This window comes from Petaurus breviceps, unplaced genomic scaffold (genome assembly GCF_028583685.1).
Source record: "Petaurus breviceps papuanus isolate PSGF00001 unplaced genomic scaffold, PetGlider_PUasm1.0 37, whole genome shotgun sequence".
NCBI lineage: Eukaryota > Metazoa > Chordata > Mammalia > Diprotodontia > Petauridae > Petaurus > Petaurus breviceps.
In genome coordinates, this window is record NW_027186296.1 from 80,222,206 (window position 1) to 80,240,956 (window position 18,751).

Consider the following 18,751-nt stretch of genomic DNA (forward strand, 5'->3'; position numbering starts at 1 on the left):
AGAGCCCATGCCAAGGTTGTGGTTTTACTCCGCCATCTTGGCTCTGCCACCAAAGTATTGTCATTTTAAAGCACTCTGCAATCATCTTTTTAGTAAATTCCTGTTTTATTTCATAAATTAAAATAAAATAAATGATTTTTTAAAAAGCAAATCAGTAAATCAACTAAAACATCAACTATCCCAAAGAACATATTTTAACATTCCATACTTACAGTCCTTCATCTTAGTAATGAAGGGAAGGACATACATTTTCTTAACTCTTCTCTGGAACCCAGATATGGGAATTATAATTAGAGTTTTCATTTTCATTTTATTTTTCTATTTATATTTTTGTAGTCATTTTATACATTGTTTTTTCAGTTTCTACTTACTTTACTTTGTATCAGTCTCATAGCAAGATAGATTTAGAATTGGAAGGTGCCTCAGAGCCCACCTAGACCAATCTCCCCTTCCCCCTTATCATTTTACAGCTGAAGAAATTGAGCTTTAAGTGAAGTGACTTGACCAAGGCTAGTAAGGGATAGACCTGGGATTTGAACCCAGGTCCTCTGGACTTCTAATTCAAGCTTTCCCCTGTACCATGCTAAAACGGTGGTCTTTAAATTAGGAGCCAGGACTTCTTGGAGGCCATAGTTTGACCTCTCAGGGGCCCTAGCTTGATTTCAGAGTCAGTTGCTGGTGAAGTGGAGTCAGGATAACCTGAGTTCAAATTCAGCCTTAGACACTTACTAGTTATGTGACCCTGAACAAGTCATTTGACTTCTGTTTTTCTCAGTTTCCTCAACTGCAAAATGGAGACAATAATACTTTCCTTTCAAGGTTATTGTGAGGATCAAATGAGATAATAAAGTGCTTACTTAACACAGTGCTTAGCACACAGTAAGCACTATATAAATGTTTTCTCCCCTTCCCTTCCCTCCCCTCCTCTTCTCTTCCCTTCCTTTCCTTCCCATGTATCCCTTCCCTTCTCTTATATCCCTTCCCTTCCCATCTATCCCTTCCCTTTCCATTTCTTTAATTTTCTTTTCTTTTTCCCCTTCCCCCTCTCAGATTACCTTTATTTTTCACAGAACATGACCAAGATGAGAGCTCTAAATTTTCTCAAACAAAATTAGCTTTTACAGACACCAAGCTTGAGGCAACTGAGATGTTATCAAATACTGTGGATCATGCCACAAGTGTCTTCTCTGAGTGTTCTGAGACTAGACGTGGTTCCACAGAGTGCAAGTCTATAGTAATGGGGTGGGGGGGATGTTTTCAGAGAGTGTCTCCTGCCATGAGAATATTCTCTGAGTGTTCTGAGCCTAGATGTGCTTCCACTTCCCTTCCCTTTCAAGGAGTGGAGGGTGGGAAATTTAGTTGTATCCTGCCTTTCCTAAGAGAGTGAATCATGAAGCTTGTTTCCAAAATAATCCAACCTTCCTTTTCATACTGCAGCCTGACATCCCTTCATTCACTTCCTTCTACTGAGGTAGAAGCTACCAATATTCGTCCCTCCTTTTTCCCCATATACAGCAGGAAAGGAAAAACAAAATAAAAGAAAGCATGCTGATTCTGAGCAAGCATGATTTTAAAAAAGGTATTTGGAGATGGCTGCCCTAGACTGGGTTTTTTTCATTCTACCAGAAGATAAAATGGAAAGTGTTTGTACTGTAACCAGTGGAACTAAATGCTGTTTTGGTGAGCAGATGAACTCCACTACAAGTAATCATGCTGCCATTTCAGTGTGTGTGTAGAGGCAGCATTGGGGAATTTAAGGAAGAGGGCAGCAGAGGTAAGATTAGTTGCAGTCATTGGACAGAATAGAACTTATCAGTAGATTGACTGAAGGGCCTCCTTTTTTCCCAAAATTTATTTATTTTTAGTTTTCAACATTCATTTCTACAAGATTTTGAGTTCCAAGTTTTCTCCTCCTCTCTCCTCTACCCCCTACTCCAAGATGGCAAGCATGCTGATTACTCCTTTCCCCAGTCTGGCCTCTCTTCTCTCCTTCCCTATCCCCCTCTCCACCCCCACCCCTGGCTTTACCCCTTCCCTCTTACTTTCTTGTAGGGCAAGATGGATTTCTCTACCCCATTGCCTATATATCTTATTTCCCAGTTGCTTGTAACAATAATTTTTAACATTTGTTTTTAAAACTTTGAGTTCCAGATTCTCTCCCTTCTTCCCTCCCTCACCCACCCCCACTGGGAAGACAAGCAGTTCAATATAGGCTATACATGTGTAGTTATGCATAACATTTCCATAGTAGTCATATTCTGAAAGACTAGTTAATATTTCCCTTCATCCTATCCCGTCCTCCATTTATTCTATTTCTTCCTTTAACCCTGCCCCTTATCTTTTTCTTTTTTTTTTGTCTTTTGAGGTGGAGTTGGGGTTAAGTGACTTGCCCAAGGTCACACAGCTAGTAAGCATGTCAAATGTCTGAGGCCAAATTTGAACTCAGGTCCTCCTGACTCCAGGGCCGGTGCTCTATTCACTGTGCCACCTAGTCGCCCATATCCTGTCCCTTTTCAAAAGTTTTTGCTTCTGACTACCCCCTCCCCCATTCTGCCCTCCCATCTATGAAACTGAAGGGCCTCCTTAAGGAAGCTTCTGGTTTCCAGGAAAAGGTACCACTTAGTCTTCCCTTGGGCACTTTTAGGTGTTGTGTTGAAATATCCACTCACTGGGAAGAGACCCAGGGGACATAGGAGGAAGTATGAGTTGTGGGGTTGATTGTGGAATCTATTCACTTGAAGAACTACTCAAGAATGATATGGAAATCTAGATATAATGTAGATTTTGTTCTATAGAGATGATTGAGTAGGGGCAGCTAGGTGGCGCAGTGAATAGAGCACCTACCCTGGAGTCAGGAGGACCTGAGTTCAAATCTGGCCTCAAACACTTCACACAAAACTAGCCATGTGACCTTGGGCAACTCACTTAACCCCAATTGCCTACCTTACCCCCTCAAAAAATAATATCGAGATGATATTATTATATCATATAATATATCATATCACATATTATATAATATTGTATCATATAAGAACTCCAAGGGTTCTTAGCCTTTTTTGTGTGTCAACCTCTCTTTATCCTCCCTACTTCCTTGGCAAATGTTGACATCTGCCAATGTCATCTTTCTGTTTACCTCCTAATGGGTAGGGGTATTCTGAAGTAAGATGACTTCTGTTTGGTGGGGCATTATGAAAGAAACTTGGCTGGAAACCTGGTTCTGGCTCAGGGTTCAGTTCCAGTACAGTCTAGATTTCTGGTTGTGCCATTAGCTCTCTAGGTAACTGACACAATAATTTAAGCGTTCTGGGTCTTAGATCCCCTCATCTATAAAATAGGGATAGGTAATAAGACCTTTACCCAATGATTCACAAGAGGTATTGGGAGGGTGAAATGTGATAATGTCTGTGAAAGTATTTTCAAAATATTCAAAGTTCTGAAAGAGTATAAGGCATTATTACTGTGATTTCATTATCCTTATTCAATGATGGGATGTAGTGAGAAATTAACTTTAGGAGTATTGATAGCCATTTATTGGACAGCTAACACATATGCCAACTACCAGAGGCTTGGGGAAATCTCCTTATGTTACCAGACTCCATCATGTCTCTTTACTGTGGACATTCTCCCAGTTTCTACCTTGGATCACTATAGTTCTTAGCCATCTATAAACTGACAAGACTTGTAGTCCTTTCCTGGTTTAAACAACTATTAGCACCTACATCCCTGGTTATTTCAAGGATAGATTGAGATCACATGCTTTGCAAACCTTAAAGCACTACATAAATGCTAGATACTGTTATTGATTGAATCATCAGTTTAATTATAACTTCTTCCATTAGAGTATGATCTCCTTAAGGACAGGTACTGTCTTTTGCTGTCTTTGTATTCCTGACACTTACCATGGTGCCTAGCACAGAGTAAGTGCTTAACAAATATTTATTGACTGCCTGACAGTTTCAGGGACTGGACTAGATGGCCCCTGAAGTCCTTTCCAGTCCAGTCCTAGATCAATGATCCTATTATTCTTTTCTCCAAATAGATCTAACCTATTAACTGGGAACTACTTTAAATCGATTAGGTAAGCCCCAAACCCCTTGATTTCAATCAATGGATTTTTAAATGCTTAATATGTGCCAGGCATTGCAATTAATTCTGGAATACAAAAAAAGGGCAAAAGACAATCCCTGCACTCAAGGAGCTCACAGTCTATCAGAAGAGACAACACACATACACACACACACATACACACTACTGAAAAATAGGAAATAATTAACAGAGTTAAGACACTAGAGTTAAGAGGGTTGGGAAAGACTTCTTGTAGAAGAGGAGATTTTAGTTGGGACTTAAAGGAAGCTGGGGAGCCAGTATTGGACATGAGGAGGGAGAGCATTCCAGGTAGTCAGAGAGAATATCTGGAGCCAAGAGATGGAGTGCTTTGCTCATGAAATAGCAAGGACACCAATGCCATTGGATCAAAGAGGATGTGGCAGGGAGTAAAGTTTAAGAAGACTGGAAAAGGAGTCCGAATGAAGGGCTTTGAATGCCAAGTAGAGGACTTTGATCTTAGAAACAATAAGAAGCTACTGAAGTTTACTGAGTGGGGAGTGGTGGGGGCATGAACAGACTTGCACTTTAGGAAAATGATTTTAGGACTGAATAGAGGATGAATTGGAGTGGGGAGAGACTTGAAGTAGGCAGACCCACTAGCAATCTACTGCAACAGTCTAGGAATGAAGATCTGCAGTAAGAGGTAAGGTTGTTTCTCTGTGTACCAAAGGTTCTCCACATCCCAATTGGGAGATTGGACAGCTCAATCAATAGATTTCCTTCTGGGGAAAGCTTGTACGCAGCAGGTCAGAGGAAGATTTAGCTTCTCATCTCACCTGAGGAGGCTGACGATCAGTTCTTGAGGAAAGACCCCCACCTATGCCCCTCTCCTCCTCAGTTTCTCTCTAGTTTTCACCCACCTATTTTTTTTACTGCCTGCTTCAGGCATCATCCTCCATTTTACTTATATAAACGTGTATCATTTCCACATTTGCAGGGAGCTTGAATTGACTTTGGATGGACAAAATCCTAAGAGATAGTGGTGGCAAAATAATTGCCATGGTGTTTCCTTTCATGGAGAGCATGGGATCATAGAGCAAGAGCTGGAAGCACAAGCATAATTGATCTATCCCAACTCCCAAATTTTTGCAGATGAGTAAACTGAGACCCATAAAAGTGATTTGTCCAAGGTAACAAATTGGTATCTCTGGTGGCATGTTGTTGTAGAAAGAAGAAGGAACTGGAAGTTTAGAGACTTGGGTTCTAAATCTGGCTCTGCCACCAACTTGCTATGTGCAACTTGTTTAGTCATTCTCAGTTGTGTCTGCCTCTTCACGATCCCATTTGGAGTTTTATTGGCCAAGATACTAGAGTGGTTTGCCATTTCCTTTTCCAGCCATTTTTACAGATGAGGAAACTGAGGCAGACAGGGTTAAGTTACTTGCCCAGGGTCATACAACTAGTAAACACAGCTGAATTTGAACTCAGATGTTCCTGACTCCAGGCCTGGTGCTCTATCCACTCTGTCACCTACCTGTCCATATGTAACTTAAGCAAATTTCTATCAGGTAGTTGAAAGAGCAGTGAATTAGGGGCAAAGGAACTGGATTCAGATCTTGACTCTTATTAATTGTTAGTGTAAATTTGGCCAAAATTTTTGCATCTCTGGACCTTGGTTTCCCTATCTGTAGGAGGAGGAGCTGTATTAGATGATCTCAAAGGTCCTTCCACTTTAAAATCCTATAATCCTATCACTTCTGAATGTCACTTTCCCGTTTGTAAATCTAGGTGACTTATGAAATGATTTCTCAAGTCTTGCTGAACCCTAATATGAGTTAATCCATGTCACAATTAAAGACTGGGCTTATTTCTGGGCTTATTTATCCTGAGCATCTGTTTAACTTTCTAGTTTTTTTTTTAATTTTCCTTCCCCATCACATTAAAACAATTTTTAACATTTAAAAAATTGATTTCTAAATTCTATCCTTCCCTCCCTTCCTGCCCTCCCCCATCCCTGAGACAGCAAGTAATCTGATATAATAACTTTCTAATTCTAAAGGTAAATGCTAAAGACCTTCTACCTCTATTAGGTGATCAATCAATCCAATAAAAAAGAAACAGCCCTTGGCTTCAAGGAGTTTGCATTCTTCTGGTAGAGAAAACACAAATAGAAAAAAAGAATAACATCAAAAGGAATTAAGTAGAAGGTAATTGGGTTGGGGGAGATGCTGGCATCTGGGGGATCACAGTGGGCCTCATGCAGAAGGTGCTCCTTTTGTTGAGCTCTAAAGGAAGCAAATAATTCTAAGAGGCAGAAATGAGGGGAAAGTACATTCCGGGCAAGCTGGGGAGATGGAATGCTGTGTGTGAGGAATACTAAGAAGGCCAATCTTGCTGGACCACGGAGTGCATGCAGGGTGTGAAAGCATGCTTGGATTTCTCAGACAAGAACCAGTTTCAAAGCACATATTTATGTGAGCTAAGAGTCCTAATGAAAGTAGAAGCCCTTCAACTTGGGAGGCAAAAGCAAAGTGAACAGTATGCTTATTGGGCTCTCTTCATTAAGAAAAATCAGACCTTCAACTCAATTCAGCAAACATTTATTAAGTGCCTACTGTATGAAAGGCACTGTGGTTGGTGAGGAAGAAACAAAAACAAGAAAACAGTTCTTCAAGGAAATTCCATTTGAAGTGGGGGTAGGGCTTTATCAATAACTGAAATGTATATGTAGTTAAAATTTCCATGCCTTTGTTTGGAGAAATCAAATGAAAATGATGGTGAGTTCTTTGATGATGAGTCAGCATATTACAGAGGGATGAGCCCTGCTTTTGGAGTTTTCATATGTATTAGCTGTGTGGCTATAGATAAGCCATTTTCCTTCCATAAGCCTCAGTTTCCTTATCTGTAAAATGAAAAATACCTTTATTACCTCCAACTGTTGTTATGTAGCTAGCTATAAACTACAAAGCATCAACCAAACCTTTTAAAGGTAGAATTCCGAGAGCCAGAATTACGTCTTCTGACTGGTTTTATAATTTGGCCAAATTACTTCCCTATTCTGGTGTGCAGAATCAACAGCAGTAAAATGGGTGAGTAAAACCAGCCTGAAGATCTCAAACTCTCCTTCCACCTCTTACAGTCTGTGATATAGTGACATGTTCTATTTCCTTGAGGAATAAACCATCTCCAGATTGGTCTTAATTATTCCTGGTCAGCTACTAGGGCCACAGAGGACTGAAATTCCTAGCCAAACAATTCTCCTTTGGCCACCTGGGCAGCTCAGACTTTGCTGTCTATCTGGGGGGATATTGATTGACATTTATGCTCCCTCCTCACAGAGTTTTGAGGAAAGTGGCTTGGGGTCTCTTTCCATTAACGACTTCCTATTCTGCCCTCCCCTCTCGCCTCTTAATTGTTTTTCTTTGGCATTTACTTAATTTTGTAGTTATTATTCAATCATTTCAGTCCTGTCTGACTCTTTGGGATCCCATTTGGGGTTTTCATGGCAAAGACACTGGAGTAATTTTCCATTTCCTTCTCCAACTCCTTTTACCAATGAGGAAACTGAAGTAAACAGGGTTAAGTGACTTGTCCAGAGTCACACAGCTGGTAAGTGTTTAAGGTTGGATTTGAAGTCAGGTCTTTCTGATTTCAGGTCTGGCATTCTAACTACTGGGCCAACCAAGCTGCCGTTTACTTAATTTCCTTATTTCTAACCACATTTTACACAGAATCAGACTCCCCGACTTAGAAAGGACCTCAGAGTTATCCAGTCCAACTGGCCCATTTCATAAATGAAGAAACCAGTAAAGTGACTTGTCCAAGGTCATACAAAATGTAATGATAGAGACAGGATTTAAACCCGGGACTTCTCATTTCAAATCCAGTGTTCTTTCCAAAGTACCATCCTTTTCTTGTGAAATTTTGGAATAGGTACGGAGATAATCCATATATGTAATAAAATCATATATACAACATGTATGTTATTATAATACATATCATACATATATTATACATATAACACATATTATAATATGTACCCTCTCAAGTTCTTTGCTCCATTTAAATAAATTCCTACATTTCTCTTAGCCTGTTTCCTCATCTATTAGATAAAGAGGTTGGATTGGATTGTCTGTAAGATACCTTTGGTCCTCAGTGCTATGTTCTAGGTCAAGGGTGGGGAACCTGAGACCATGAGGCCACATGTGGCCCTCTAGGTCCTCAAGTGCAACACTTTGACTGAATCCAAACTTCATAGAACAAATCCCCTTAATAAAAGGATTACTAGATCTATCCTATGATTTCTATCTGTATCTATGCTTAGATAGAGATATTCTATAAACTCAGAAAATTCTATGCTAAGGTTTCTTAGAGTAACATTCGCCTATACTTTGCTGTTTTCTACTTCCACTACTTTACCCTTTCCTCTTCTCCTGGCTGTCATTTTTAAGTACCCACTCAGTCTCTTTAAACCTTCCTGGTTAGGCCACAGGAGGCTCTTCATTCCCTCTCCTGCTATTTGGCCAAATGAAAAGGGTAACAAATCCCTTTCCCTGGTGCCTCGCTCAGGACCAGCTGTCAGCATGTATTGATTCCAGCATCTATCTGGGAAATGGACCACTGCTCTGTCCCCTTTGCTCCTTTTAGAGTACACAGGGTGCCTCTGTTACCTAGTGTCCAGAAGGGAGCTAACAGAAGGTATCTCTTCTCTTTTACAGCTGAAAGCTGAATGAAGTTGAGGTCTTGAATTTGGTTCTGAGTCTCATGTCAAGATGTTGGTCAGCAGAATTGAAATAGACATGAGTGACTATGGAAACCTTTGAGCCAAATGATCCTGAAACTTTCCTTAAGCAGGTGGGTGAATTAGGACATGGATGGATTGGCTTCCAGAAGAAGTAGGATATGGAAAGATCACTGGATGGGGAATCAGGTACTAGTCCCAGCTTGGCCACTTGCTCACTGCGATTTTTGGTTGTATTAGTTACTTCCTCTCAGTGGGCCTCTATTTCTCCATCCGTTAAATGAGGAGTTAGATTAGATGATCTCTGAGGTCCTTTCCAGCTTTGACATTCTATTACTCTAATCCTTTGGGAAGTAGTCAGTGCCCCATTGCTTGGAATGATTTTAAGGACAAATGTCAAAAACAGTTTTAAAAAGCTGGTGAAAGACCCTGAGAGGGGAGGCTGAATAAGGTGGTGAGAAGTACTTGTACCTTGGGGTTCTCCATTTAAATGCACTCTGATTCTTGGGGACTTTTCACTGGGGTGAGGTAAGGGGAAGGAACAGCAGGATTTTTAAGAGTCAAATTTCTTTTTGGAGCCAATCCTGGGGGGATAGAATTGAAGAAATCAATTCCAGGGCTTATAGATTATTTCCACCCTGGGCAAAGCTTCCTGTGTAGGCCACAGTGCCTGGCGTTACTTGGTGGCAGCTCAGAGGACCAACCGGGGATTTATCGGATGCAATCATGATAAGGACCTGGAAAGGCTGAGTCGCCTCAAAAGCTCTTGCCCTTCTGATACTGCATTGGCTCCCTCCCCAATGTGGCCCTTTAAATTCCTGGTGTACTCTGGCCAGAGTCCTTCTGCAGCTGGGAGCAAATTGGTGGTAGTGGTGATGGTGGTGGTGATGGTAGTGAGAAGGGAGAAAAAGGTTAAGGACAAGGGTTGAGTTCAGTGGCAGAGGCCTCAGGGGAAGGGCATTCCCTCCCTTTGCTGAGAACCCTGCTTCTAGGAGATTCTGATAACCAGACCAGGTCTACATGGGCCCCCCTCCCCATCTCCATCTCACCATCATAAGCCAGCCACGAGGTATTAGTAGACTAGAGTTATATAGTCATTAGTGCCCACAGCTAAGAAATTTCTTTGTTTAACTGCTGGCTACTGTTCTAATTGGGGGCTTTCAAGATGTCTAAACAGGTTTTTAAGCCTGAGGTGTCTTACATTTAGGGTAAGGGCAAAACAACTTTTTTTGGTATTTGTTCCCTTGTTTCAAAGGCAGGTTAAGGTTCCCCTCCAACTTCTACCATTGCTTGGATGCCCTTAGAGCAGCTATCAGTTAAATAAGAAAACCATTTGATCGATGACAATACAAATACAATTTGATCCTTTCCCTGATTGCCAGGTTGAAGGACGTTTGTACTGATGGGCAAATATATTAATCAAAAATAACTTATTAAAGGACTACTATTATGCCTTTAAGCCCATGGAATACAAAGACAAAAGTAAACACATTTCTTGCCCTCAAGGAGCTTAAATTTGAAAGGGAGAGAGAATATATACACATATAGGTTAGGTATATATCAATATATACTATGCCAGAGGGTATATACAAAACACATACAAAGTACACACAAGATAACCATGTGTGGGAAGGTACTAGGAGCTGGGAGGACTAGGGAAGTCCTTTGAAGAAAGTGAAATTTGAGTTAATATAATACCTATCACAAATGTGATCTTTTTCTCTAAATGTATAAAGGGTACATATGTTCATCAATCAGGACAAAGACTAGGTTTCTTCTCATTGAGTCCAGAATTCCCAACAAAATGGAGACTTCCTAATGGTTTGGTTTCTTTTAGGATAGGGAATGTCTTTTTCCTCTACGTCTTTATTCTCTCAAGAATTATAAGGCTTTTTCAACACCTGCATTTCACCCATTTTACCTAAACTCCATTTAAGATATAAGATTATACAGTCCACCTGAGTAAAATACACATTAAACATACCCTGATTTACAGCTTGGATTTTTAGTTTCCACAATTTAACTAATAGTTTCAGTGCTCTCAAAGCCACCATTTTGAGAAATTTAAGTGTGTGATATAGCCTTGGAATTAGGACCTGAGTTTTAATTCAGTCTCTGACACATGTGTGACTCTTAACAAGTCCTTTATTATTATTATTAATAATAATATTCATGATTCTGTCTTTCAAATATCATTGTAAGGTTGAAAATGAATAGTGAACACTGTCCCTTTTTTCAGATGAAGAAACCAAGGCCCAGAGAGGTTAAAAAATTTGTCCAAGGACACAGCTAACTGGGAAAAAAAATCTTTGCAGTAATTTTTTTTTCTGATAAAGGTCACATTTGTGAGATCCAAAAAGGATTGATTCAAATTTTTAAGAATAAGAGCTTTTCCCCATTTGACAAATGGTCAAAGGATTTTTCAAAAGAAGACATCCAAGCTATCAACAATCATAAGAAAAATGCTCTGAATCACTTGGCAATTAGAGAAATGCAAATTAAAGCAGCTCTGGGGTTCCACATTTGCTAGTCATCAGATTAGAAAGATCACAAAAAAGGGAAATGATAAATGTTGGAGGGGCTACATGAAAATAGGCAGCCCACTACCCTGATGGAGACCCTCATCACTTCCTACCTCGACTATTGCAAATCCTGCTGGTTGGTCTGCCTGCTCCAAATCTCTCCCTACTCCAGTCCATTCTCCATTTAGCTGCCAAAGTGCTGGTTTGACTTTTAAGCCTGTCAGGACCTCCTCCCCCAGTAAACTCTAGTGGCTCCCTATTACCTTCAGGATCAATATAAATCAATCAATACAAAATCTTCTATTTGTCATTCAAAACTCTTAATAACCTAACCAAGGGTGGGGATTTGTTCTGTGAGGTTTGGATTCAGTCAAAGGGCCACATTTGAGGACCTAGGGAGCCACATGTGGCCTAGAGGCTGAAGGTTCCCCACCCCTCTCCTTTCCAGTCTTTGACACTGGTTTCCTTGTTGTTCCATGAGTAAGACACTCTGTCTCTTGGCTTTTTCTCTGGCTGTCACCCTTACCTGGAAGGCTGTCCTTCCTTATCTCTATCTCTTGACTTCCCTAGTTTTTTTTTCCCCAGTCTTAGTTAAAATCCCACCTTTTACGGAAAGCCTTTCACAGTCTCTTTTAATTCTGGTGTCTTCTCTTTGTTAATTATTTTCCACTTATTCTGTATGTAGCTTCTTTGTACATATTTGTTTGCTCATTTTTCCCTCGTTAGATTGTGAACTCCTTGAGGGCAGGGGTTGTCTGTACCTTTCTTTGCATTCCCTGAGCTTATGATAAGTGGTTTATCTACTACCACCATCACCACCACCACCACCACCAATTTGTTCCTACTTGCAGAAGGACTCTGGCCAGAGTACACCGGGAATTTAAAGGGCCATGTTGGGGAGGGAGCCAATGCAGTATCAGAAGGGCAAGAACTTTTGGGGCAAATCAGCCTTTCCAGGTCCTTTTCATGATTGCATTTGATGATTGCAGCCTGGCACACAGTAGGTGCTTATTAAAGGTTTATTGATGAACATTAGTTTATTGCTGGTAGAACTATTAATTCAACCAATGATTCTGAAAAGCAGTTTGAACCTATGACCCCCAAAGTCACTAAACTGTGCATACCTTTTGACCTAGTAAAAGAGAAATCCAAGAAAGAAGGGACCTATAGGTACAAAAATGTTGTAGCAATTGTTTTTGTAGTGGCAAAAACCCCCTAAAAACTAAGAGGGGGTTCATCAAATTGAAGGAATGACTGAACAAATTATAGTATGTGAATATGAAAGAGTACTATTGTGTTCCAACAAAAGAAATATATTCAGAGCAACCTTGGAAGGACTTGTATGAAATGATGCACAATGCATGAACTGAGAGAACAATTTATATAATAATGAAATTGTAAAGACAAATAACTTTGAAAGCTTTAATGACTCTGATCCATACAATAACCAACCACAGTTGCAGGGGACTGATGATGAACTTTCTACATACCTCCTGGCACAGAAATGATGGTCTCAAGCTGCGTACTGAGACAATATTTTTTGGACGTGGACAACGTGGGAATTTGTTCTGCTTAACTGTGATATTTGTCATGAGGGTCTTGTTTTCCCTTTTAAATTGGAGTGGGGCAAGAGGGAGAGAAAATAAATGCTTATTAATTGAAAAATGAAGTAAATTTTTTTTTAATTGCCCAAGGTTACACATTGAACCAGAACAGATAAAAAGGCAATGAGACATAGAGGAAAGAACAATGTTCTTTAAGTTGGAGAAACTTAGGTTGGAGTCCTAGTTCTGGCAAGTACTATATGTCTGACCAGCTTTAAATAAATTGACTTCCTTGTGGCTCAGTTTTCTTATCTGTGTAATGGGTATAATAATGTTTGTGGTGGGTGTTTCCTAGTATAGTTGATTTTCTGTTCCTCCCTTCTGATTGGACCCAGCACTGAATCTTTTTTAGGCTTTTTTTTTTTAATGTTTTAGGCAGAGAGGGTGATTCAGAGTGGGGTCTTAAGAGTGTCAAAGACCTTTCTCCTCTATATCCCTCTTCTTCTCTTTAGCCATTCTTTGTTATTTTTTTTTCTTTTTGGAGGCGGGAGGGCAGGGCAATTGGGGTTAAGTGACTTGTCCAAGGTCACTTCACTAGTATAGCCATACTTTGTAACAACAATTATCTGGCTTTTAGCAATGATCCTCAGTTCTCTTCTTCCTCTATTTAATTTTACATTTACATAAGACAAAAGAAATAAATGACCTAAATGGTTGTAGCCCCCAGTTAGGAATATTCTCAACATTCAAACAGAAGTTTGACTCTCTGCTCTAATTAAAATTTTGTCTATGTCCAGCAAACCCTTGCCTTCTACATACTTGAAGCAAAATTGAGATTCCAGAGATGCTTTGATAAGAGAAATCAGTACACAGTGAATAGAGCACCAGCTCTGGAATCAGGAGGACCTGAGTTTAAATCTAGCCTCAGACTCTTACTAGCTGTGTGCCCTTGGGCAAGTCACTTAACCTCAATTGCCTTGTTTCCCTCCTCAAAAAAAAAAGAGAAGTCAGTAAAGTACCTTAGAGTTTCTTCTACTGGACTGGAGTGAGGAAAGGAAGGTGGGGAATGGGAAGACCTTTTGGAGCTTCCCTCAGTCCTTGTAGAGGTGAGTCCAGCTAGTAAATTCAAGTCTGAAATGGCAGCAAGGACCTGCTAGCTCCATCCAGGGGTGTACTGGAGCCAGCTAGACCCTGCTCTCAAGGGCTGATGGTTAAATCTTCAGTATGAGCATTTGTACCTCTGACGCTGGCAAATACTACAAACCAGGGCTTGATTTATTGTTTTGTTGAGTGTTTAGACTTAAGAAAGTGATGGAGAAAGTATCAATAAACTTAAAAGTGTTAAATGATTAAAAGTATATTGTAGGTACAGACTTTTTGTTTTCTTCTGTAGGTTCTGTTGTTAAATATTTACTAGCACACTCCTGCCTCCATCTCCCCCTTTTTATGTTGTAGCTCATCTTCCCCTTCAGTTTTTCCTTTTACCTGGTGCTCTCATACTGTCTGTGTCAGCTTAGCTTGGTAAATCCTAGGCGATCTCCCTTCCTGCTCTGCTGCTGCTGCTGAGCTCATGTGCTGCCCACTTCTTTTCATCTCCTCTTAGTTGACTGTCTAAATCTCTTCCAAAGCTTCAGGGCATAAATCAAGCCTACCTTTTGACTCAAAAATCACAATAGTCCAAATCCCTCTCAGGTTTGGGAGGAAATGCTTTCCCTCTGAACTACAAATCCCAGGATTCCAGTGGATTCTCAAAGCCCAGTCAAAGTTTTAATAGCTATGCAGAGTTTTTTTTTTTAAGAAAGCACAAGAAAACTGCAATAACACTTAACATTTATATGGTGTTTTAAGTTTGCAAGTGCCATCTATATAGTATCTCATTTCATCTTTGCAACTGCCCTTGAGGAAAGTACTATTATTTCTCCCATTTTATAGATGAAAATAGTGAGATTGAGATGTTAAGTAAAAACATCTGAGAAAGAATTTCAAATCAGGGTCTTCTTGATTCCAAGTGCTGCTTTCTATCCACAGGGAACTGGGCTTACTGTCAAAAAGATCTAGGTTCAAATTTGACCCTATAGACTACCAGCTGTGTGACCCTTGGGAAGTCACTTAAACCCTCTCGGTTTCAATTCCCTCATTCGTGTGGGGATAATCATAGCACCTACCTCACAGGGCTGTTGGGAGAATCAAATGAGATCATCAATGTAAAGCACTTTGTAAACATTAAAGCCCTATATAAATGTTAGTTATTATTAGCTCTTATGCAAATTGGCACTATTATTATTAATCATGAGACATAATGCAATTTAGGTTTTGAGAGAGAGAAAAAGAGAGAGAGAGGAGAGGAGAGGCTAAAAGCCTTTAAAATATTGAGTTCAAGGAAGCTCTTGAGTGAAATGATCTTCAATTAAATTCAACTTAAGTGCCCACTGTATCCAGACCTTCCTGCTAGGCACTGGTAGGCTGTGTGCTTTAGATAAGGCTCTGGTAGGTGCTGCCCTCATGAAGTTTCTAGTCTGACAGGATTAATTATGAAGCACAATAAAATCCATGTACCATAGAAAGGTACAAAAGAAAGAGCTGATAGGAAATCTGGGGAGGAAAAATCCTCATTGATGGGGAATCAGGGAAGGGAGGGATTTTTGCAGATTGTCTCCTCTGAGTTAAATTTTATAGGATGAATCAGAATTCAAACAAAGAAAGGGAGGAAGAACATTCTAGGCAGAAGGAACAATATAAGCAAAGGTATGGTGGTGGGAAAGTGTTTGGGGTGCAAAGTCTCAATCAATTTTTGATGAATTAATTCTCATTTTTTGTCTTCTCTGCAACCTTTTTCTGCAATATCGGTAATGTATATATTTTGTATTTACTTATCCTTGTGTTTCCTCCTCACCCAATAGAATGTAGTTGCTGCTTGATGGCAGGGATTATTTAATATTTTGGTTTTTCTATTTCCAAGACCTAACACAATTCTTAACACAGAGTAGATGCTTATGTTGTACCTGAAACACGAGCAAGACCCAAGTAACAATTTAGAAGTGAACCCTTTATTGGCCATGTTGGCCTCAGCTTTTAAAGGCAACCCACAGGGCCAATGGTTAGGTATTACATAAGCAGGAATTTGCAGAGACTAAAATCAGTGATTGGTCAGTACACATTTTGAAACTCCCACCAGCACCAAGTCTCCTTAAGCTGAGTTAAACTCAGCAACCTGCCCACTTCCGTGAAGGGGAGCTGGTTGGAGGATGGGAAAGAATGGGGTCAGGAACAACATTTAAATGTTTGCTGAATTCAACTGAATATACAATGTGAGTGGGGAGTAACATGAAATAAGGTTGGGAAAAACAAAATGGTAATGGACAGTGGTAATTGGGCAGCTAGGTGGTGCAGTGTATAGAGGATTGAGCCTGTAGTCAAGAAGACTCATCTTCCTGAGTTCAAATCCGGCCTCTGACACTGGGCAAGTCCCTTAGCCCTGTTTGCATCAGTTTCCTCATCTGTAAAATGAGCTGGAGAAGGAAATGGTGAGCCACTACAGTGTCTTTGCCAAGGAAATCCCAAATGGGGTCACAAGGCATCAAACACAACTGAAAAATACCTGAACAATAATGGACAGTGAAGGTTTTGGACACCTGGCAAAGGAGTTTGATATTTGCTAAGTAGGGAGTTACTGTAGTTTCTTGAGAAGAGCAATAACATGACTAGATCTCTATGTTAAAAAAAAAAAAAGATTAGTCTGACAGCTGTGTGACAGACATTGGAGGGCAGACAGAAAAGAATAAGAAAAGATTCAGTAGACTATCACAATTGTAATAGTAACCACAACTAACTTGTATAGCATTTTAAGGCTTCCAGTAAGGAATGAGGGCCTGGATAAGAGTGGTGGCACCAGGGACGGAAAGGAAGGATAAATATGGGAGATTTTTGAGTATAGGCATGACATGTCCAGAACAGTACATAAGGCAAATGAACCTAGCAACAGCATAAGATTTGATTATGGAATTCCCCTGGGAAGACTTGTCCAATAGTACATGCTGATAATAATGAGGACCTATGCTAGGCACGGTGTGGATTCAAGAAATGAGGAGGAGGTATTACTTGACAAATGTTGCTAACAGTGGCAACGTAGCTTTTGAATATGGGACACTGAGGGCCAAAGAGAGAAGCAGCCAAGTCAGAAAGAGGAGTTTTAGAGGGAAAAGATCATGAATTCAGTCTGACACATAGGATCATAGATTTAAAACTAGGGGGGGCCTCAGAGGTCATTTAGCCCAACCTCCTGATCTTATAGAAGAGCTAACTGAGACCCAGAGAGGTTGAACAACTTGCTTGACCAGGTAGATAGAAGCAGAGTCAGGATTTGAACTGGGGTCTTAAGAAAACAAGGTCTATGCTCTTTCTGCTGTGCCACACCCCATGTTGAACTGGAAGTGCTTGAAGAACCTCCAGGGAGACATCTTATAAGTAGGCAGAGGTGTGGGCCCGAGGCTCAGAGGAGAGGCCAGGATGTCAGAGATATATCTGGTAGTCATCTGCCTAGAAGGAATAGCTGAAGCCCTGGATTAAATGGGACTGCTGAGGGAGAAGAAAAGAGAACCAAGGGAAGAACCCTGGGAAATACCTAACTTAAAGGATCAGAAGGAGGCTGAGCAGCCAGTTAAGAAGCTAAGAGGGGAGAGAATATCTAAGGGGGGGATTGATGGTTGGAAGATTGAATTGAATGGAATATGAAGGAATGAATGAATGGAAAAAGTCATCTGAAAATGTAATTAAGAGGCACACTGGATGACCTTTGAAAGATCAGTCTCAGTAGAGTTATAGCATAGAAAGCTAGATGGAAATAATACCATAAAGCATTTGTAAACTTTAAAGCACTATATAAATGTTGTGTTATTGTTATTGCTGTTATTAGTTGTAGTATTAATAGGGGTTGAGGAGAAATAATGAGGAAGTGGAGGCATTAAGTGTAACTAGGGGGTCATTTAAAAATGTTGACAGTGAAAGGTAGGATAGGGATGCGATGGTAAATCAGAACTGGTACAGGGATGATTGGGCCTTTGCCCCAGCTGCTGAGCTAGTGGACCCCAAATTTAGAGGGTACTGAAAGCACTTAGGGTACTTTTACTGTAGAGGCAGCAGCAAAGCTTAGCATTTAGTTAGTACAGATTATTTAAAACATAAAACTACCAGCTAGGGTGAGCTCCTCCACCCTACCTTTCTCCCAATCCTGCATGATGGACACCCCTCCCCCAACTCCTCTGAGAGGTTGAATTTTCCAGCACATCTCCAGGGTACAGTTAGAGATGCATGCTTCAGACACAACAATTCCTAGTTACAAATTTGCTGAATGGACAGAAAGCTTTCTAAGGGTTAGAGAGACATTGTTATGTCTGCAAGGCAGGTGGAGGGATCCAAGAGAAAGGGAGAGACTGAAGATGTATGAGACGAAAGGTAGGACTGCTGGAGTAAGAAGATGAAGGAGATAAGAAGGAATAAAATAGGATCAAGGACTCCTTAATAGAGTTTAGTCTCAGTTCTGGGCAAAGAACTGAGGGAAGGGCAAAGAACTGTGCAAAGATCAGAGGGAAGGTGTAAAGCCAACTTTCCAGAGGACTGCTGCTATGAACAACTTTTAAGGTTCAGATTACATAGTATAGGGAATGCTCTATTTATTCAATAACAAATCAGAGTAAAACATTCACAGAAAATCAAAGTACAGCATTCACAATATTACAACTTATCACAGAAAATCAAAACACAGCATTCACAATATTACAACTTATCACAGAAAATCAAAACACAGCATTCACAACAGCTTATCACTAAAATGGCCACATAGTTTTCACCACAGTGGTCACAAAGGGTTTTTTTTGTTGTTTCTCTTTTTTTTTTTTTTT